Source organism: Schistocerca serialis, chromosome 2, assembly GCF_023864345.2.
Source record: "Schistocerca serialis cubense isolate TAMUIC-IGC-003099 chromosome 2, iqSchSeri2.2, whole genome shotgun sequence".
Lineage (NCBI taxonomy): Eukaryota > Metazoa > Arthropoda > Insecta > Orthoptera > Acrididae > Schistocerca > Schistocerca serialis.
In genome coordinates this window covers 285,546,560-285,569,952 of record NC_064639.1, presented here as the reverse complement: position 1 = coordinate 285,569,952, position 23,393 = coordinate 285,546,560, and the positions used below count along the sequence as shown (strand labels likewise).

Here is a 23,393-nt window from a genome sequence, read left to right as displayed (position 1 = left end):
AAAGTTAAGAGATTGAGAAAGAGTGTGATCATACTGAACGGGTAATTCAGTACTTAATAGGAGACGATACTCTATCGATCATGGGGAATTGGAATACGGTAGTAGGTGAAGGAATATAAGCCAGTTATGGGAGAATTTGGGCTTATTAGTAGGAAGAGAGGAGGAAAAAGTAATTGACTTCTACAACAAATTTTAACTAGTACTGGCGGAAAACTCTGTTAAAAAATCACAGAAGGCTGAGGTATACTTGGAAAAGGCCCAGAGACACAGGAACATCTCAGCTGCATTATATCATGGTCAGACTGAGACTCGGGAATTGGACTGTAAGGTGCATTATTGTAAATTAAAAACTCTGATATGACATGCGTGCAAATTACCAATGTGATCTCATGGATGCAAAAAATGTAGTAAATTCAAAGAAGAACCTGCTTAATCAAACAGCACAAGTTTATAAGTTCTAGGGATTGATATGCAGATCAAACAGATTAATTAAAGAGTTAAAACATTGAGTGTTTAAAGTTTTTGCAATGCTTTTTATAGAAATACAAATCTCAGGGCCAATTTGACTTGGCATTATGACGTGGCATGGTTCAGTGGTTCAAATGGCTCTGAGCACTATTGGACTTAACATGTGAGGTCATCAGTCCCCTAGAACGTAGAACTACTTAAACCTAACTAACCTAAGGACATCACACACATCCATGCCCAAGGCAGGACTCGAACCTGCGACCGTAGCGGTCGCGCGGTTCCAGACTGAAGCGCCTAGAACCGCTCGGCCACACCGGGCGGCACGTGGCATGGATTCGACTAGCATATTTAGAGATTACGAGGATGGATCATTTCACCATTCTTCGTAGTCAGTTGTTCTGTGGTGGTGTGGGTGGCAGACACTGGATGAGTACGGCGAATCTTATAGCAGCTGCGTGGCGGCGACTTGGCAGTCAGAATGTATCTTCCATGGCTTTGCGGCGAGGCTGTGACGGTTTCCGCGTTGACAGGCCGCGGCGGTTGAGTTTCAAAAGCAGCATTATCGCAGTGTTGGAAAACCAATGTCACGGTAGGAAACTGTAATGTGCAGTCGAGTGATTAATTTCCATGCACTGGACAGCAAGTGTTCGTTCATTCAAGATAGAATGGGAAAAGAGTTAGTCACAAATTAATGGCGAACATTCAGACGGGAGCAGGAACCAAATTGTCCGCCCTGGTAGCTGAGTGGTCAACGTGACAGAATGTCAATCCTAAGGGCCCGGGTTCGATTCCTGGCTGGGTCGGAGATTTTCTCCGCTCAGGAACTGGGTGTTGCGTTGTCCAAATCATCATCATTTCGTCCCCATCGACGCGCAGGTCGCCGAAGTGTCGTCAACTCGAAAGACCTGCACCAGACGACCGGTCTACCCGACGGGAGGCCCTAGTCCCACGACATTATTATTTCATCTCAGGAACCAAATTCTAGGTCTGCAGACTAAGTAGACAATGAGCTGTCGAGTCTCCATGTAGTCTTGTTTTCACACTGTCTGGCCAGATGTCTCTTCGCCTCTTATGGTACTCCTCAGCTCACAGAATGTCAGAATTTTTTGTCCTCTCAGTCACTGGCGGGCCGAATATGCAACGCCACCTACTGACTGGTCGCCGTTTCGTGATCATGCCTCCCACTGCAGGGTGGAAATTTCCGATCTTACGTGGACTAATACGTTGATTCGGGTGCGAGGTGCCGGGGCTAGCAGTGTATTTAACACTAAATTCTAGAATCTACATATGTAAATGATGCTCTAAGCCCCCCCCCCCCCCCCCCCTATTCTAACTACGACTTTTGCTGTTGCACAAGGATTAAAAAATATACGCAAACTGACTGTAATCAACCCTGCAAGTGGAGTAGAAAAGAGTTTGGCACCTGCAATAATTTAATTTGATAAATAAGTTAAATAAAGGAAGGTTTCATTAACGTAGTGAGAAATGATGGGTTGCTCTACCGATTAACAGAATGAAAGTTCTGTCCAAAATAACAATATGATTTATTAAGACTAAACACAAAATAATAAACAAAAACACATGAAACATTTATAATACATCAAATTGGCTCAAATTGGATACTCAAACAAACGCTGTGAAGGTGAAGTTGTCCCTAAACTAGATTGTGAGGTTTATGACGAAGTGGTACGTGGAGCCAATTCCTTGCCACTTAAATCTTAAGAGAGACACACAGCTAACCCAACATTAATTGCTGCTACTCAAGACAGAACAAAGTTAGAAAAAGACGAACAGGCGCGCTCTGCTGAGCTCTGATTATCACCTAGGAAAATCCCTATCTGCTGGTGCTGCGGACATACATTACCAAACTGTCTTCTTAACTGCCAGAACACGATCTGGCGTACCGGAGGCGATGGCTGGTTGCTTCGACGTCCTCGGCCTAAAGGCGAGAGCCGACTACTTAGAGCACCCGTACAGGCCGAACACACAACATTCCCGCCCCCACAACAGTGGCCGTGGTTAAACGTTCCAATCAGCAACTCGAAAACAGGCGGAAAATTCCACTCCATTGCCGGAGCACTACCATTCCACCAATGGAGATTCTTGGCGCCAATTTCTGCACTGATTTTGCTACGTCACGGAGCTATGCCCTGAGTAAGCCAATCACAGTTACTATTTTGCAGAAAGCGCGGGAATTTTCCCACCACAACCGCCTGGGTACACAAGTCATTCCCACGCCTCACTGGTAGCCTGCCAGAAAGTGTTTTCGCTAAGATTCTGCGAAGTAACGGAACCTCTAGCCCAGCCGCTACTTCAGACCCCTCCGGGCGTGTCTTTTGACAATGTCGGCGTCTGCAAAGCATTCACTCGACTTCCTCACACCCGTCGGCTTAACCCTTTCCCGATCAGCAGAGCCCGCCTGTCACCGGACCACCCGGGTGATGAGAGACGCTGCGTGGGAAGTCTGCGTGTGAAGGAATAGCGACTTTTCACTGCATGTAATTAGAGAGGAAAATCGTAAGATAGAAATATGAGAGGGGGCTCATGCCACCTCTCATAGCCCCTACGCCATTTTAGATTGTAATTGGTGAGCGGTTGGCTCACTTAGGAGCAAGGTAGTGAGTCAATCGCCCAAGAATACTCTCGCAAACTGGCTACACATGCTGCACTCTATAAAGAAAATCACTGCAACTGAAAAATGCAGCTCATAGAGGGAGGATTATTTATGATGTAGCCAACTTCACCTTCTTAATATGGAACACTAACACTCACATCACACATCCATACCCAGGGAGCCCCTTCCAAACACCGATTCACACAGACATTCACTCTCTAAATATAGCCCGGGCATGTGAGCCAAATATGGAGCAATTTATTCTTTACAATCAGAGTTGGAGTGCTCCGCAATTAAATGCCCAAGATGTTACAACAATTTTAATCATTAAACTAACCTGAACTCACTCACACATGATACTATTTGAGTTAACAATCTCTTTGTGAGCTTTCAGAATCTAATTACAACCTCCGATTCATTCTGTCTCCCTGCAGCAAGAATAACAAAACGTTCCCTGAACTGATGGTCTATTCACAATGACAGTGGTGGTATCTGCTTCAGTTTATGGGGACTTCAGGCACACTGTTTGCATACACACAACAATAAATACAAAAACAAAAAAAACATGGTGTGGAGAACAATACAGTAATTTGTAATAAGAATTACAGTGTAAAACACAAACACATACAAGGTATAACATACATTACAAAAACAACACTAGAGAAAGAAAGTTAAGAAAAAAAACAAGGTTCATGGGGCATCAAGTTGTGCTTGCACATTGCACAAAGTTCACGACTGTGCTGAGAATGAGGCACTAAATCATATTGTTAGAAATATTCGAAGCACTTCACAAATTCCACAGTACTGACATCACATAGGGCTAAACGTCGGGTGTTGTTGCTACGTTGTTGCAACGGCAATAGGGTGTGCTGGAGCATCTGCAGTACTCTGTTGAGATTGCACCAAGACCCACGCATATGATCACGGCAGTACGGTAGGAAGACACAGTGATAGGCTCTCCTCACGTCGATTAATTGTCTCTGATGTCTACTTGTTGGGATACATCACTAGTCTAGGTCTCTTCTCTCGCTGGACAGTACTTTACGTTTCCCAATATTGCAGTCCGACAAGGGATGATGGCACGTGGAGTGACTCCACAAGTGTGTGAGGTCATCCATACAGGATCGAACTAGGAGCGACGATTGCTGCAACTGATCTATAATAGAGAGGAGAAGTTAGAAATGAGACCATTCATTTGTTAGTGTGGCACGACACTGCTTTGTGTATGCAGATCGGCCAATGCTAGTGAGTTGTAAAAACCCAAACAGGTGAGTATATAGCGTCCCTTTCTGTCCTGAGGCTCATGAGGCGCAGGTTCTGACACGATATGTGATCTTCTTCGTGTACTCACGACAACGTGGTCTGCCGCAGGGAATCCCTCCAAACGGCTGCCGCGTCCGGAGAGCTAGCAGGCTGTCGCGTGTGGGTCGCATGTCAGTGTCAACGGCCAGCCTCACTTTCGCTTGTGGCCCGGCGAGGATCCCGCCTAATCCCACAGGTATATGGCCCGGTGACTGTCAGCTTGCAGGACCAGACGCTTGCCTTCTTGCAGGTAGCCGAAGACCTCTTGTTTTTGCGCTGGCTGGCCTCTGCATTGCCACGATACCCGTCATCTGCACAGTTCTGACAAAAATCTTATGCCTAACTTTTTCCCATGACCTTCTATGTTATAATAAATTTACATAATGACACATTGATGGTCTGTCATTTCAGATACTCTTATTTTACTTTTATAGTTATTAATCTATGGCTATCATTTTAACAAAATCTTGGTGTATCAAATTTAGACATGGAAATAATTTGTTTTGATATTTGTGTAGAGACCGGTCTCACTACTGTACATGGTGTGTGACGCTACACTGGATGAACAGCTAAATGTGCGGGACACCACTAATATTACTATTAATTATATAGATCGACAGTAGACATGCTCAAGAATTAACTACCATTTGCCAACGATCTACATTCTATGTCTTTTGAATAAATTATGTTATTATGCAGGTCGAAGTTTTACTGAGCTTATAAAGAACAAGCAACTATTCTACGTTCGCTCGCTGGTCGTCCCTCCATCTTGGGTCTGTGATTTGATGACCTGAAAAATAACATCCCAACAGGCGCGTGCCAAACACTTGTGGTAGAAAACCCCCACAATATTAATCTAGTTATTGTTAAATCCTACAGTTTAACTTATCCTAGTATATCGTACCTTTTTTTGTTTTTTTTTTGTTTTTATGTTTTTTTTGTTTACGTTATACAATACTCTTACATAATTCCTGTTACGTTGAGATGTCTCGCTGCTCGCCGCTATTGACGACAGTGATGTGCGCGCCGTACGACATGACCTCCGGGTTTTCATTACGCCTCACTGAACTCCAGAGACTGGGTTAGCCATGGCTATACATGACAATAAATTTATAGTTGCAACTTCCTTCTCTATGTGATGCGGTTTTCGCGGTCAAAGCACACCTTTCCAGAGGCAATGTAATATGACCACGCCAGGACTGGTTCCTGTTGCGGATTCAGTCGCCCAACAAACGCCAGCTACACAGTGTGTCACGAATATCCAAGTATAAGTCCCTGGTTATTTATCTGTGACAGTCACGAGCAGCACGCTAAATCCCCAACCAGCACATTGGCATGGTAGGCTTTATGCCCGCATTTCTATCGTCTAGGGCACCATTGGAGTCAAACGCTCACAGGTTCACCCCGACTTGCAAGACAACGATGCTGGCGCAGCTCTGCAAAAACTATACTGCCCATATTCATCCTCGAAATCACGCAATATACCACAATCTTGCAGTGCACTGACGCGTGCCTCCAAGAATTGGTATGAACGTCTCACGAACTGGTTGTGGCCGCTATGGAGCGTATCACGACTTCTCAGAACGCTTCTAAGAGCACGTTCTTGTATGTGCCCGTTTGTGCGACATCTCGTCACTCATCTTTATCCCTTAACATGGACACCAGATAGGAAAGGACAAAAACATGCTCATGGAAAGGTAGTGCCTCTTATCGCAAACGACAGAGGAGATCCCGAACACAGACAAAAAAAGTTAACAGCAGTAAATTCTTATGCGAGAAAACGCAGCGTGTTAATACTTTAACAATCTTAATCTATTAATCCAACGATTATTGTTCCCCGAAGAAAGGTTCATATATTTGCCTATTCTACTATGTACACCACTTAAACTACTATTATTCCACGAACTTCTTTGTGTGAGAGAAGTGGTGGAGTCCTATGGACTAGCGTCAATCCCTTCTTAGACTCCCCCTCCTCTGACGTGCATTAGGATTTGGAGGTCTAATTTCAATCTCCTGGTTCTCCTGTTGTCCTTGATTTCGCTCTCTCCAATTACGGTCGCTTTGCCGTTCGTCATTCCTCCTGTCCCAGATTGCTTGTCTAGATTGACCCTGTACCCTGACGTTCTGGTTTCCGTGTCTCTGGTTTCCATAACCTTGAACAGCGTAACCTTGATTTCCGTAACCCTGGTTTCCTAACTGACCAGTGCGATTATGCGATCTGTTGTCGTCTGCCCTTGCTGGCCCGTGGTATTTGTTATTTTGCGCCTTCTTCCTGTCCTTTGCGTCTTGTTTATCGAAGACTACTTCGAGTTCGCGCAGTAGACTCTTGAATGCATCTATGTCAGATCCACACTTGCCGACAAGTGTCTGTTGATACCTAACTGGCAATTTGGAAAAGCAAAATTTAATGATTTCTCCGTTGCTAAATGGACTATCTAAAAACTGATTCTTCTTGAGTAAATCATCAAAAAATTTGGTTGCGCTCCTATGCCCGGACACTTCCAGTTCAGGACAAAATATTATTTCCTCTTTAATCCTATCTTGCGTTTCCTTTGACCAGTAGGTCCGCAGGAATGCACCATCAAATTTCTGATAAGTCCGACACGTCGCTGCCACGCCCCGCATCTTTTCCGCGGCTTGGCCTTCGATGTGTCCACACATGAATTCTAATTTGGCCTGGGTTGGCCATGACGACGGTAATGAATTTGTAAATTGCATCACCCAGCTCTTCGGATGCATCGACCCCCCATTATCTTTGAATTTCTGGAGTTTTAGTATCGACAGGAAGTGATTGTGATCAAAATTCTGTCCGATCCTCGCACTGGTGTTGTCACTCGTTTCCGATACTTGCACGTCTGCTGAGTGTCCTGATCTATCTTGCTGATAACTGTGATGTGCTACGTCTGTATCACAGTGGAAGTGGCATTCAGCATGCACTCTTTTAAGTGGGCTGCAATTATTGGAGCTATTACTCGCTGTTTCTGCGTGTGCATTGTTCGTTCCGCACGCTGTCACTGGGCTAGAGCACGGCGGGCTTTTCCTCGGAGACACAATCCTGTGTACTCCATCATTGGTATCCGAACGCGCAGTGCTCGTGTGCCCGTTTCGCTCTAGTTTTGCTATCCGACTCTCTACTTCTTTCATTCGTTTCGTGATGTTCGTAACCGCAATATTACCTTGAGTCTTTAAGGCCGCTGGGGATTTGGGGTGGACTTGTGTCGCACGTCGCAAGCGCCCTACGAGTTGAGAAGTTACTCTTGCGATTTTCATTGCCCCTGTTGCTGCAGTTTTGGCTAGGCCTGCTACTTTTTGTGCTACCATTGACATTTGTTTTGCTTCTCCACATTCTTTCTTTATTGTTAATAATTCCCCACGAATTTCCCCTATATGCGAAATTATTGCCTCTGTGTCCTTTTTACGCTGTTCGTCAGCTTCTTCTTTCTCCTTCTTACGTTGTTTCTCAGCTTCTTCTTTCTCCTTCTTACGTTGTTTCTCATCTTCTTCCTTCTCCTTCTTACGTTGTTTCTCATCTGCTTCCTTGTCCTTCTTACATTGTTTCTCATCTTCTTCCTTCTCCTTCTTACGTTGTTCATCAGCTTCTTCTTTCATTGATCGTAGGAAGCTCAGTATTGGGTTTACGTCATCTTTTTGATCCTCTTCAAACATGGGCGATGTAACTCTGGACAACTGGGCGCTAGAGCTCTGACGTGACCGAGCTGGCCTCTGTCTGCACTCGTTCGTTTGACTATAAACTTCTGCTACCGTCTCGACCTGTGTGCCTGTCTCTGTTCCATCCTCCAATTCACTATCATAATCACGGTCGCGACGTTGCTCTAAGATCGCGTCCTAATCACCTTCCTCATCAATGACCCTGTCGTCCTGTGCTGCTAAAAATGTGCCCATCTCATCTCCGAACCTATCCTCGTCAGTAACCTGCCTCTTATCCATTATGCTATCCTCTTTTGTTTTAGTTTCGCTCGATAATAATCGTCCCTTACTTCTCGTGATCATCCATGAAAAAACAAATTTATCTAAAATTCACAATAAAAATCATCTACTCCCAATATTTTTCTACATAGACATAAAATTTCAACAACGCCGTTCCAACGCTGTAACTACATGCACGATTTGTTGTGGTACAGAAACTGCACACAAACCCGACAAAGTGTGATGAGGTACGGACACCACATCAAAGAAACACAAAAAAACAATGAACACACAAAAAATATATACACTGAAAACAAAAACAGTAATCATGCGCCGCTAATAAAAACTAATCGCGGAACTACAAGAAAAAGAACTTGGGTACTAATCATAAAAATAGTAGAGAAAAAAATTTGAATGTTCCTACTAAGAATACTGTTTGTGAATCAGTGAATCACAGGAAAGATCCGAGGCTAAGGGTCGCCATTTTATGCGAGGTGCCGGGGCTAGCAGTGTATTTAACACTAAATTCTAGAATCTACATATGTAAATGATGCTCTAAGCCCCCCCTATTCTAACTACGACTTTTGCTGTTGCACAAGGATTAAAAAATATACGCAAACTGACTGTAATCAACCCTGCAAGTGGAGTAGAAAAGAGTTTGGCACCTGCAATAATTTAATTTGATAAATAAGTTAAATAAAGGAAGGTTTCATTAACGTAGTGAGAAATGTTGGGTTGCTCTACCGATTAACAGAATGAAAGTTCTGTCCAAAATAACAATATGATTTATTAAGACTAAACACAAAATAATAAACAAAAACACATGAAACATTTATAATACATCAAATTGGCTCAAATTGGATACTCAAACAAACGCTGTGAAGGTGAAGTTGTCCCTAAACTACGAGGGTCGGTCAAAAAGTAATGCCTCCCATTTTTTTTCTACTTAAAGAAATTAAGTTAAGTGAAAAATTTGAATTTGGCGCCATTCCTCAAACCTTCTTCTGCAATCCACTGCAGTAGTAACTTTCTGTGTCAACAGGTGGCAGCACAGCAGAAGTTTGTAAGATGGGCGACATCGATGTTCGTTTGAGACAGCGTTGTGTGATTGAATTCTTGAATGCAGAAGGTGAAACGCCCATACGCATTCATGAAAGACTGAAGAAGGTGTATGGTGTTGTGACAGTGGATGTCAGCACTGTTAGACGATGGGTTCGTCGTTGTAAGGAAGCTGAAGGGCAAACACCGTTGACTGACGAAAAGCGGAGCGGCAGGCCGGTGAGTGCAGTGACTCCACACAACATTCAGCAAGTTGATGACATCATTCGTGGTGACCGTCGGGTGACTGCAGATGAAGTGTGTCGCATTATTTCTCTTAGTAAAGGCAGTGTGATCACGATTATTAAACAATTGGGGTACTCAAAAGTTTGTGCACGGTGGGTTCCAAGAATGTTAACCGATCAGAATAAAGAGGCAAGGAAAACAATAGCCTCCTAACACTTGCAGCGCTTCCGTTTGGAGGGAGATGAGTTTCTGAAAAAAATTGTGGCCGGGGACGAAACATGGGTGCATTTTTCTGAACCCGAATCAAAGAGGCAGTCAATGGAGTGGCGTCACACAAGCTCGCCGAGGAAGAAAAAATTCAAAACTGTGCGATCGGCAGGGAAAGTTATGGCAACAGTTTTCTGGGATACAGAGGGTGTGATTCTGGTTGATTTTTTGGAGCAGGGATGCACAATAAATTCTGTTCAATACGTCACAACCCTCAACAAACTTAAAGCACGTCTTCAGCGAGTTCGCCAACAAAATCAATGGCAGATGTTCTTCTTTTGCATGACAATGCAAGACCACACACCAGTCGTCACACCTCTGACGAGATTGTCAAAATTGGATCGGAAGTTTTGCCTCATCCCCCATACAGCCCTGACCTGGCACCATCAGACTTCCATCTGTTTGGGCCACTAAAAGAAGCTCATCGTGGGATTCATTTTGAAGATGAGGAGGCCGTCAAAACATCCGTGCGTCAATGGCTTAGGAAGCAGAGCTGTGATTTTTACCGTGCTTGGATACATGCCCTTGTTCAAAGATGGACCAAAACTGTAGAGATGGGCGGAGATTACAATGAAAAATGACAAAATGATCCTCAATGTTGTGGTTTTCAACCTATGTAATTGCATTTAAATTTCCTGACAATTAAATGTAGAAAAAAAAATAGGAGGCATTACTTTTTGACTGACCCTCGTAGATTGTAAGGTTTATGACGAAGTGGTACGTGGAGCCAATTCCTTGCCACTCAAATCTTAAGAGAGACACACAGCTAACCCAACATTAATTGCTGCTGCTCAAGACGGAACAAAGTTAGAAAAAGACGAACAGGCGCGCTCTGCTGAGTTCTGATTATCACCTAGGAAAATCCCTATCTGCCGGTGCTGTGGACATACATTACCAAACTGTCTTCTTAACTGCCAGAACACGATCTGGCGTACCGGAGGCGATGGCTGGTTGTTTCGACGTCCTCGACCGAAAGGCGAGAGCCGACTACTTAGAGCACCTGTACAGGCCGAACACACAACAATCCCGCCCCCACGACAGTGGCCGTGGTTAAACGTTCCAATCAGCAACTCGAAAACAGGCGGAAAATTCCACTCCATTGCCGGAGCACTACCATTCCACCAATGGAGATTCTTGGCGCCAATTTCTGCACTGATTTTGCTACGTCACGGAGCTATGCCCTGAGCAAGCCAATCACAGTTACTATTTTGCAGAAAGCGCGGGAAATTTCCCGCCACAACTGCCTGGGTACACAAGTCATTCCCACGCCTCGCTGGTAGCCTGCCAGAAAGTGTTTTTGCTAAGATTCTGCGAAGTAACGGAACGTCTACCCCAGCCGCTACTTCAGACCCCTCCGGGCGTGTCTTTTGACAATGTCGGCGTCTGCAAAGCATTCACTCGACTTCCTCACACCCGTCAGCTTAATCCTTTCCCGATCAGCAGAGCCCGCCTGTCACCGGACCACCCGGGTGACGAGAGACGCTGCGTGGGAAGTCCGCGTGTGAAGGTATATCGACTTTTCACTGCATGCAATTAGAGAGGAAAATCGTAAGACAGAAGTATGAGAGGGGGCTCATGCCACCTCTCACGGGCCCTGTCGTTTTTCTCACGTTTTCTCTGTCGAGGCCACTCCCAACATCGGTCGCAATCAATCTGGCACATTGTTCTGACATTTGGCCGTATTCCCTAGCTGTCGTGTATACAGCTGCACCACAGCCTTACTTGCATATATAGCAGCTGTCTCTGAGTGATTCCAGGACAGTCTTATGTCCAAGAATCTGCTGGTGTTCATAACTTATATGTATCCTTCTCAAAGTCCACCAAACAGTTTTAGGCAGGTCATTTCATTTGCAGCGTTCGAAAGGTTCAGTCGCCTGCCTATGCGTATTCTTGGCGCTGTAATGTCTATATTCTGTCTCAGTGCTTGATGGGCTCAATGAATTACCGTCACGTTCCTCACTGTCCGCCAAAATCTTTAGGCAAGCGGGTTCCCGGGTTCGATTCCCAGTGGGGTCAGGGATTTTCTCTGCCTCGTGATGGCTGGGTGTTGTGTGCTGTCCTTAGGTTAGCTAGGTTTAAGTAGTTCTTAGTTCTAGGGGACTGTTGACCATAGACGTTTAGTCCCATAGTGCTCAGAGCCATTTAAGGCAAGCCAATTTTTCTGTAGCCATCCAGAAGTCTCACATGTAATCCCTGCGTTAAGGACGTTTTTACATCTATGCATCGTCCCAATGCCTGTAGAGGTAACGGTATTTTTCTCATTGACCGTCAGGTTCTACGCAAGGTGTTTATTTTTAGAAAGCCAAGGAATTCAAATGGTTCAAATGGCTCTGAGCACTATGGGACTTAACAGCTGAGGTCATCAATCCCCTAGAACTTAGAACTACTTAAACCTAACTAACCTAAGGACACCACACATATCGACGCCCGAGGCAGGATTCGAACCTGCGACCGTAGCGGTCGCGCGGTTCCAGACTGAAGCGCCTAGAACCTCTCGGCTACTCCGGCCGGCCAAGGAATTCAGAAACTCCTTCCTGCATACGCGGCTGCCAACGACCTTTCCGCAGTTGTGGCATCGGTTCCCTTCAGGTCACCGAAGTTGAACGCTGTTGGACTTCGTTGGCAAGCAGGATGCACTCAGCCCTTGTGAGGCCAATTTAGGAGCTACTCGATTGAGAAGTAGCATCGCTGATAACGAAAACTGACAGCAGCCGCGTACGGACAACATGCCGCTCCATATCTGCATCCAGTGACGCCTGACGGCGGAGGATGACATGGTGGTTGGTCGGTACCGTCGGCCCTTAAGAGGCCTTTTTGGACGGAGTTGTGTCCATACTTCCAAGTTGTCGCTGCCAACAGTCCCAAGACGTTCCCATCTTCCTGGCTGGTGGTGAAAGTGCCTGGCTACGAAGGTATTTCACAGCTCCTAGGTTCTTAACTGCTGATACGGATGGTTGGGACTCATGACATAGGGACCCATCTACAAGGTTGTGCGAAAAGTAATGAGACTGAGAAAGCTGCTAGAAATCTGGCAACGCTGTGTTCTTCTACTTGCGCAAACTAGTGTGTTCGTCCCTTTCAGATGCTCAGTCCGAGTTTCATCTCCTTACAGCTATCACGTAATTTTGGAGAGGGCCGTCAGTGAAGCTGTGTTTTTGTTTTATGCTTCGACAATGTAATAGCGTAATTTAGAGCAACGTTATGACATCAAGTTTTGTATTAAACTCGGGGAATTCGTGAATATGGCCTTTCAAAAGTTGAAACTGGGGTGTGGGAAACATTCTTTATCAAGGGTACAACTTTTTTTCTCGCACAAATCGTTTTTGGAAAGTCGGGAACACGCTGATGGTGAATCTCACTCAGAATTTGTTTCTCCATGACAACAAATTCTTTTACAAAGATGTCCTTGAAAGGCTCAGGAAAGGGGTGAATCGAGTAAGACCGGTTGTTGCAGGCAAGTGCCCCATGCCACCCTGCTACTTCCGTTATGGAAATTTTCAACTCAAAGGGCATTTTTTCTTTTCCCGACACCGAGAAATATCTTAAAAGAACGTCAATTTGGGACTCTGGAGAACAGTTAAAAGAATGTGACAGCTATGTTAAAGGCCCTACCAACTGAAGGCTTCAGCACTTCTAACAAGTATGGGAACAACTACTCCGCTGGTGTAAAGCTGCCGAAGGGAACCACTTTGAAGGGGATAACATCGTTGTTTGAAAAAAAATTAAAAATTTGGTAGATAAAAAACAAGTCTCAATACTTTTCTCACTCACTCGTTTCACCTGACGTGTCGCATACACACCTTTAGAAAATGAAAAATCTTCACTCCATCATGATAATACACAGAAATTGCACTTCACACACAAGTTCAGTGGTTTTGTAGAGATGTGACGTTTTTTGTTGTATCCTAGCGTGTCAAGCCTGGTTGGCTGTTGATAAATCTATACAAGATGCGCATCGATAGGCATATGAAGTTCAACAACAAGTACACAATACATGAAGAACATACAACACACTGAACATGCCGACAATGTCACAAATGTAAATAAGACATACACACAAGAAGCATGGAATTAAGATCTGTGAAAATAAAAATAAACCATGTACAGCAATAATTTTCCTTATGGAGATGTATGTGAGAAACGAAAATACTATACACATACAAGACACATAGAGCTAGGGCGTCTGAAACACACAAAAACATTACCCAGTAATGATATTCATAAATAAGTTGTGAATCACAAGCTAGCCGGCCGTAGTGGCCGTGCGTTTCTAGGCGCTTCAGTTTGGGACCGCGTGACCGCTACGGTCGCAGGCTCGAATCCTGCCTCGGGCATGGATGTGTGCGATGTCCTTAGGTTAGTTAGGTTTAAATAGTTCTAAGTTCTAGGGGACTGGTGACCTCATATGTTAAGTCCCACAGTGCTCAGAGCCATTTTTTTAATCACAAGCAACAATACGTGGAACACACAAGACACATATAATTAAGAAATGAACCGTACACAGTTACAATGTTCATCAACGAGTTCTATAAAAAAAGTTACAAACTGAGTGTCAGTTCCATATGTTTGGTCACGCAGAACAATAAATATTGGTGAGACACATTTTTAGACTACCATTGATCAGGCCGGAAAGGATGGGATTTGTAATACCTTAACGTTGTTAACAACAGTGCACCCTGTTCCTCCTCCGCGAGTTTGGTTCTCACCGTAAAAATACTTACAAAATGAGACTGGTGTCTTCCAGTCCATCACACTAACCACAGTCATCAGGAATAAGGTACAAATCACCGTTCTCTAGAGGCATCCTCCCTATTCACTACATTTACTAGTGACAGTTGTGGGAACCGCTTGAAGAGACTCAAATGACAACAATAAAACAAAAGAAAAACTCATGCGTGTATATAAATTCGTACGGTACGGGATTTGGTAGATATGGTGTATACACACAGACAAAGAAATGATTACGATGTCAGAAAAATTGGATAATTTATTCAAGAGAAACAGCTTCACAAATTGAGCGAGTCAACAACCCGTTGATCCACTTCTGGCTCTTATTCAAGCAGTTAGCCGGATTTGCAGTGATTGATATAACTGTTGGATGTCCTCCTGAGGGATATCATGCCAAATTATGTCCAACTGGCGCGTCAGGTCGTCAAAATTCCGAACTGTTTGGAAGGCCCTGTCCCTAATGCTCCAAACTTTCTCAATTGGCGAAGATCTGGCGACCCTGCTGGCCAAGGTAGGATTTGGCAATGACGAAGACAAGAAGTGGAAACTCTCACGTGTGCGGACGGGCGTTATCTTGCTGAAATGTAAGCCCAGGTTTGGCTTGCTCTGAAGGACAATAGAAAGGGGCGTAGAATATCTTCGACATAACGTTGTGCTTAAGGGTGTCACGGTGACATCCAAGGGGTCCTGCCATGAAAAGAAATGGCACCCCTGGATGTCAGGGGACAGTCACGTTGGTATCCCATGGTTGTCCAGGGCGTCTCCAGATACGTCTTCACTGGTTATCAGGGCTCAGTTCGAAGCGGGACTCATCACTGAAGACAATTTTACTACAGTCAATGTGATTCCAGGTCGAATGCAATTGGCGCCATCTCCGTAATCCAGCACTTCGCTCCCGTCTTGTTCAGCAAGGCAGCTGTCCAGTTCTCGTCTATTCCTTTCTCCTCTCCTACACCCGTTATTGTGCCAGTTTTGCTAGTCAATACTCCCCACAAACGCTTGTGCAGCCCTATTTTCCTTCTTCATTGCTCCAGCGTGTACCGTTTTCTGTTTGTCTTGTCCCTCATTGTTGCCCAACGGCCTTAAGATACCGAGGAACTGTTCTCTCGACAGGGCTCCGACGGGTGCGCGCTGCACATGAGCAGGAAAGTGTATGCGCAAGGCGCTACAGCATCCTTCATCTATCATTTTGTCGTCCAGTTATCCTGCCAGAACGACAAAACGTACGTCGCCAGGAGTTGGCGTGACCGTGACCCATACTGTCCCCGATATACTTTCATCTCCGCACTCGCCAGGTTGCAATATGTCGCCAGAAACTCGGTGCAGAAATACTTGTAAGTACTGCTCTCGCTAATCTTTACATGGAACCAGGCTGCTTCTTCCTTCCGAAGCGTCTGCAGTGCAACAAGCAAAGCACTGAATTCTGGCACTTCTTTCGCACGCAGATAGGAGTTAAAATTCATTAGTTAAGCCTTCGGGTGAACACTGCGCGCTCGAACCAACTTCGGCAGTGGTACGCTATATGATCAAAAGTATCCGGACACCCGGCTGAAAATGACTTAGAAGTTCGTAGCGCCCTCCATCGGTAATGCTGGAATACAATATGGCGTTGGCCCACCCTTAGCCTTTATGACAGCTTCCAGTCTCACAGTCATACGTTCAATCAGGTGCTGGAAGGTTTCTTGGAGAATGGCAGCTCATTATTCACGGAGAGCTGCGCCGAGGAGAGGTATCGATGTCGGCCGGTGAGGCCTGGCACGAAGTCGGCGTTCCAAAACATCCCAAAGGTGTTCTATAGGTTTCAGGTCAGGACCCTGTGCAGGCAGTCCTTTATAGGGATGTTATTGTCGTGCAACCACTTCGCCACTGGCCGGGAATTATGAAGAAGTGCTCGATCGTGTTGAAAGATACAATCGCCATCCCCGAATTGCTCTTCAACAGTGGTAAGGAAGAAAGTGTTTAAAACATCCATGTAGGCCTGTGCTGTGATAGTGCTAAACAAAACAACAAGGGGTGCAAGCCTCCATGAAAAACACTGCCACACCATAACACCACCACCTCCGAATTTTACCGTTGGCTCTATTACACTGGCAGTTGACATCTACCGGGTTTTCACCATACCCACACCCTGCCATCGGATGGCCACATCGTGTACCGTGTTTCGTCACTCAAAACAGCCTTTTTTCACTGTTCAATCGTCCAGTGTTTACACTCCGTACACCAAGCGAGGCGTAGTTTGACATTTACCAGCGTGATGTGTGGCTTTTGAGCAGCAGCTCGACCATGAAATCCAAGTTTTCTTACCTCCCGCGTAACTGTCATAGAACTTGCAGTGGATCCTGATGCAGTATGGAATTCCTGTGTGATGGTCTGGATAGATGTCTGCCTATAACACATAACGACCCTCTTCAAATGTCGGCGGTCCCTGTCAGTCAACAGACGAGGTCGCCTGTACGCGTTTGTGCTGTATGTGTCTCTTCACGTTTCCACTTCACTATCACATCGAAAACAGTGGACGTAGAGTTGTTTAGGAGTGTGGAAATCTCGCGTACAGTACTTTTGATCGCATAGTGTATGTCTACACCGTACTTGCGAGTACAGCTTGCAAATCCGTTATCGTAACCCGTGTTGCAAGGATACTGGCTGTGGCATCATAGATACTTCTCACTCGAGAACAGACATTTTTGTTTGTTCGACATTGCAGTGCCTGTGTTATTCCGATTACGATACGATGTTCCTCTGGACATATATGCATGTTCAAAGGAACAGGCACTGCGGGGACTACAGACGTTATGAAACGTTCGAAATGTAATCACAATTGCGAATATGGACAATCATCAACTGTATTATGGATTGACGACAGTGAAAATTTGTGCCAGACTGGGACTCGATTTTCCGCTTATCCGCCGACACCGGGCAAGCAACTTTCAAGTGAAAGTCTCGCCATTACGGGAGTGGATGTACGAGTATAGGTTGTATACACATGGTTGACGACATATGGGGGTTTCGATGTGGCCGTGAGTCGCGCTCGGATAGCCAAACGCACATATCAGAAAAAGTTTTGCATCACCCCGGTTCCCAAAACTCCTGATGATAGACGTTGACTATGGATATTGTATCACAGGCACAGTGCCTTTGGCTGTTCAGAGATGTCAACAAACCCGCCGAAAGACGTAAACAACCACGCATGAGCAGTGTCTATTAGACGGAGGGGGTCCGACAGCCGATCACTTCCAGTCATTCCAGCAGGAAGGAGGTACATGGCTCGTGTTGCGTGTACTTTAACCATGCCTAGAGGGTCAATACCGCGGTTCGATCGCGTCCGCAATATTACTTTGTGCCAGGAAGGGCTCTCAACAAGGGAAGTGTCGAGGCGTCTCGGAGTGAACCAAAGCGCTGTCCTTCGAACATGGAGGAGATACAAAGAAACATGAACTGTCGATGACATGCCTCGCTCAGGCCATCCAGGGGCTACTACTGCAGTGGATGATCGCTACCTACGGATTATGGCTCGGAGGAACCCTGACAGCAACGCCACCATGTTGAATAATGCTTCTCGTTCAGCCGCAGGACGTCGTGTTACGAGTCAAACTGTGCGCAGTAGGCTGCATATGCGCAACTTCACTCCCGATGTCCATGGCGACGTCCATCTTTGCAACCACGACACCATGCAACGCTGTACAGTTGGGCCCAACAACATGCCGAATGGTCCGACCGGATTGGTCACGTTCTCTTCACCGATGAGTGTCGCACATGCCTTCAACCACACAATCGTCGGAGATGTGTTTGGAGGCGAACCGGTCGGGCTGAACGCCTTAGGCACAATGTCCAGCAAGTGCAGCTCAAAAATGGCTCTGAGCACTATGGGACTTAACATCTGAGGTCATCAGTCCCCTAGACTTAAAACTACTTAAACCTAACTAACCTAAGGACATCACACACATCCATGTCCGAGGTAGGATTCGAACCTGCGACCGTAGCAGACTCTCGGTTCCGGACTGAAGCGCCTAGAAGCACTCGGTCACCGCGGCCGGCGCGACTACAGCTGATGTTTTGGGGTGTCATTGTGTGGGGTTGACGTACGCCGCTGGCGGTCATGGAAGGCGCCGTAACGGCTGTGTGATACGTGAATGCCATCCTCCGACCGGTAGTGCAACCACATCTGCAGCATATTGGTGAGGCATTCGTCTTCATGGACGACAATTCGCGCCCCCATCATGCACATCTTTTGAACGGCTTCCTTCAGGAAAGGACATCAAAAAATGGTTCAAATGGCTCTGAGCACTATGGGACTTAACATCTGAGGTCATCAGTCCCCTAGAACTTAGAACTACTTAAACCTAACTAACCTAAGGACATCACACACATCCATGCCCGAGGCAGGATTCGAACCTGCGACCGTAGCAGTCCCGCGGTTCCGGACAGCAGCGCCTAGAACCGCACGACCACCGCGGCCGGCGAAAGGACATCGCTCGACTAGAGTGGCCAGTATGTTCTCCAGTCGTGAACCCTAACGAACGTGCATGGAATAGATTGAAAAGGGCTGTTTATGGACGGCGTGACCCACCAACCACTCTGAGGGATCTACACCGAATCGCCGTTGATGAGTGGGACAAGTTGTACCAACAGTGCCATGATGAACTTGTGTGTAGTATGCCACGATGAATACAGGCACGCATCAATGCAAGAGGACGTGCTACTGGATATTAGAGGTACCATTGTGTACAGGAATCTAGACCACCACCTCTGAAGCTCTGGCTATATGGTGGTACAACATGCAGTGTGTGTTTTTCATTGAGCAATAAAAAGGACGGAAATGACGTTTATATTGATCTCTACTCTAATTTTCTCTACAGGTTTCGGATCTCTCGGACCCATTTTGATGCAAAACTTTTTTGATGTGTGTACTTAGGCTACAGCTTGCGATAAGCGGGAAATCCGAGTTCGAGTCCCGGTCCGACACAAATTTTCATTTTCATTCCATTAAACAGCTGATGGTTGTCCATAGTCGCAACCGCGAATGCATTTCATAATCTTATTTGCGTCTGCACAGGTGATTTACGTTCATCATCTATTCGAGTGGTGGTCCCCGCCATTTTTGTGTTTCTCCGCGTTTCTACGTTAGCAACCTCTCCATCACACGCTTTTCTGACCTCGGCCAGAGAGCCAGTAACGTCCGTGCGTATATTTACAATCTCGGACCCCAATCCGCATCTAACTTCTGACCATCAATCTTTTGACTGCGAAGTTTTAGCTCGGCTTCTAGTCTCGAAAATTGTTTCGTTCTTCTCCATAGCAGTGTTTAACTGAGCTGTGATGGTTGCTCACGTTGTGAGAATACGATCCAGTGGACTATGACTTTTCATATTCCCCACGGAGGTGCCTTGTCTTTCATCACACACTTTCGAACGTTATTCACTTGACTGGTCCGTTTCCAGTGGGCTCTGACTTCCCGTGCGCCCCTCAGACATGTCCTGTGTTTCCTCACTCAAACCCGAACTTTCCTCAATTGACCTGCCGGTTTCCATATCTGTCAATCTCCTCGAACTCAGTTTCATGGGAAACGTGACCACAAACCAAATGTACTATGCAGAACGAGCTGCCACAAATAGAACAATTCTATGACAAGTCTGCTAGCTGCAAATGGAGAAAAAGAATATTGGCAGTAACGAACTACACATTCTAAATTTGCTTCAGAAAATACAGAGGATTCTGCGAGAGCAAACACACCATCCGTGCGTCTGACACCACTCATAATGAGGTTAGCGTATTCCGTACAGTTATGGGACGTTTATTCTGCCTGACCCGTGTCTGAAATTTTAAAAGTTCTCATACTAATAGTAAGGTGAAAATTAAATCAAATCGTAACTCAGTGTTGTGCACCAAAATGTAAATTAAAATCTCTTATATGATATGTAGGCGTGAGATCACGCCACGCTGGGAGCGAAAAGTGCAATAAGTTCAAACATCACACTGTAAAATCAAAAAGTAAAAGGTTATGGGTTCTATGGGTTTGATATGCAGATTAAACAGATTAATTAAAAGTATGTTTTGGGGGTGTCAGGATACTTTTGATCACATAGTGTATTTCTACAGCGTACCTTCGAATTACAGCCTGCAAATCCGTTGGCGTGACCCGTGTTGCAAGGATGCTGGCTGTGGCATCATAGATCCCTTCCCACTCGAAAACAGACACTTTTTCTTTGTACATTGCAGTACCTGTGTTATTTCGAATTACGATACGATGTTCCTCTGGACATATATGCATGTTCAAAGGAACAGGCACTGCGGCGAAACGTACGAAATGTATGTTTATGGATGTTTACATTTATTACAACACCTTTTATACAAATACAAATCTCTGGGCTGATGTGAGTGGGCGTGGACACGACTCAGATATTAAGATATAGAAGAGGAGGGGCGGGGAATGAATCATTTCATTATTCTTCACATTAAAAAAAAGGGTCTCTGAGCACTATCGGACTTAACATCTGAGGTCATCAGTCCCATACAACTTAGAACTACTTACACCTAACTAACCTAAGGACATCACACACATCCATGCCCGAGGCAGGATTCGAACCTGTGACCGGAGCGGTCGCGCGGTTCCAGACTGAAGCGCCTAGAACCGCTCGGCCACACCGGCCGGCTCTTCATAGTCATTTTGGTGGTGGTGTGGGTGGCAGGCACTAGGTTGGTACTGCGCTCATCTTGTAGCTGGATGGCGGCGGGTTGGTAGTTGGCATCTGCGTTTCCATTTTAACTTGCTGTGGTGGTTCTGATGCAGAAACAGCGCTGTCGCAGTGTTGGGTGAAAGATGTCAGGCAAGAAAATTGTAATGTCCCTTAGAGTGCTTAATTTTCAGGCACTGGACCGCCAGGAAACGTCCATTTACCGTCTAACGTAAAAATAATAAGTCACCAAGTAGCGATGAACGTTCAGATAGAAGTAAGCATCAGAATCAAACTCTACAGACTAATAGACAATGTGATGACGAGCCTCGATGTCTTTTTGCTCTAACGGTCTCTCTCGACCCCCCTCAGCTCACAGACTCTCAGCGTTGTCATTGGCGGGTGCGAATTTCCAGTGCCACCCAAAGACTCCTTGCCGCTTTGTGTCCACACCTCCCAATGCAGGGTGGATATTTCTGATCCTGTGTGAACTGGCGTGCTACTCGGAAACTTTTTTTTTTTTTCATATTTTCTCTGTCGAGGCCGTTCTCAGTGATGGTCCCATTCAACCCATCCCATTGTTATAGACGGAGAGATGGTCTGGGTTTTCGGAGGGTCGGGGTTTAATTTCTCGTGTCTATTCGTCGTTGTCACTGTGCATGCTGCAAATTAAAATTCACCTACCTCAGAACGGCGTCTGCTCAATGTCCATTCACTCGGCAACGTAGATACTAACAAGATAATGTAAAAGCAACGTTGATAAAAAACACCACCTCTTATCTACAGCCACTCAGGTCGCGCAACTCTAGTTATGAAAGAAAGTTCTGTAGAAATACTGTCATCAAATTTTATCGGGCAGTAAGAAAATGGATTGGGTTCTGAAAAATAATGTCCGAAATTTCCACACAATAATTTTTATTTTGTCCTTGATAACCAAATAAATGGTACTATTCAGTCCACGTTTAAACTACTGGCTATTTCCTTCCAGATCACGATTCGTACACACATTTCACAAGCACAGAAGCCAGAAATCTGTCCAAACCCGACCCAAATCAAAAAACGTTTTCACAGTCATTAATTTCACCACTAACATTTGTTATTACATTCGATCCTTTTTGTGGATTTCTAAAAAAGAAACTGCTCGCCAAAAATGCTCAGTAGTTGAATACTGAAACATATCACGCGGATTCTATGAAGTCCAATATTTCACACGCGAATATCTGTCCAACAGATTTAGTCAAAACCTCTGAAATTTCACCAAGCAGTCCTCAACCACAACTGCTATCGACTTAGTTCACCAATAAGTCAGACACCAAGTAATTCTTCAGCTTACACATTATTTTTACTGGCACTAGCAACACGACCGTCCGCATTCAAAGCTAGCGAGCGACTCCCTTCTCCCAGCCTCACTCCCAGTATAACAATCAGGTAACGAGCGGGAACCGTCTCAGTCCTGATTGGCTGATCATACTGACTGGCAATCAGAATACTGACTCGTGATCATACTCGCACCAAAACTGGCCTGCACCAATCCTTATACACAGATGCATCTGCGTCAATCTGACATATAAGTATTAACGTAATGTTTAATAAACGAAAACGAAAAGACCATAATCCTGGAAATATTCTTTAGATACAGATTTTATTCCAGGTGACTTTCTGGCTGCTCTGTTACAATAGCAATCACACCTAGGCATTCCTCATCAGCAAAATGGGTAAATCCCCTAGGATCATTTTCCCACGACAGAATTGCGTAACTCTTCCCGTTACTTAGGACGGTATATAATCCTATATTGAAATTTGACGAATGGCCCACATACACACTCTCATTTACTCACAGACTCACATAACACATAATAAAAGAAATACTGATTTTATTAGTTCTTTCTGAAGTTATTCTAGATTTCATACTACGAAAATTGTAAGGTATTTGAAATTTTTAAAATTAAATTTCAGTTAAATAATCCTATCCCCTGATACTTCAGGTGAGTATTTCAATTGAGAACCAAAACCAAGTCATAAATGTTCCCAGGTGAATTTCCTTTCTTAAGTGTAGTTTTTCTAACTTGAAACTAAATTTTTCTATCTCCGAAAATATGCCCGCTAGAACGCTGAAATTTTCGCACCACCTT

At 45.1% G+C, this 23,393-nt stretch overlaps 1 protein-coding gene across 1 annotated transcript in view; it reads left to right on the top strand.

Annotated features, from left to right (window-relative positions):
* The window catches only part of LOC126455526 (allergen Cr-PI-like), a 140,313-nt gene that overhangs the window by 97,476 nt on the left and 19,444 nt on the right, over positions 1–23,393 (top strand). The gene's annotated exons all lie outside the window — the stretch shown is intronic.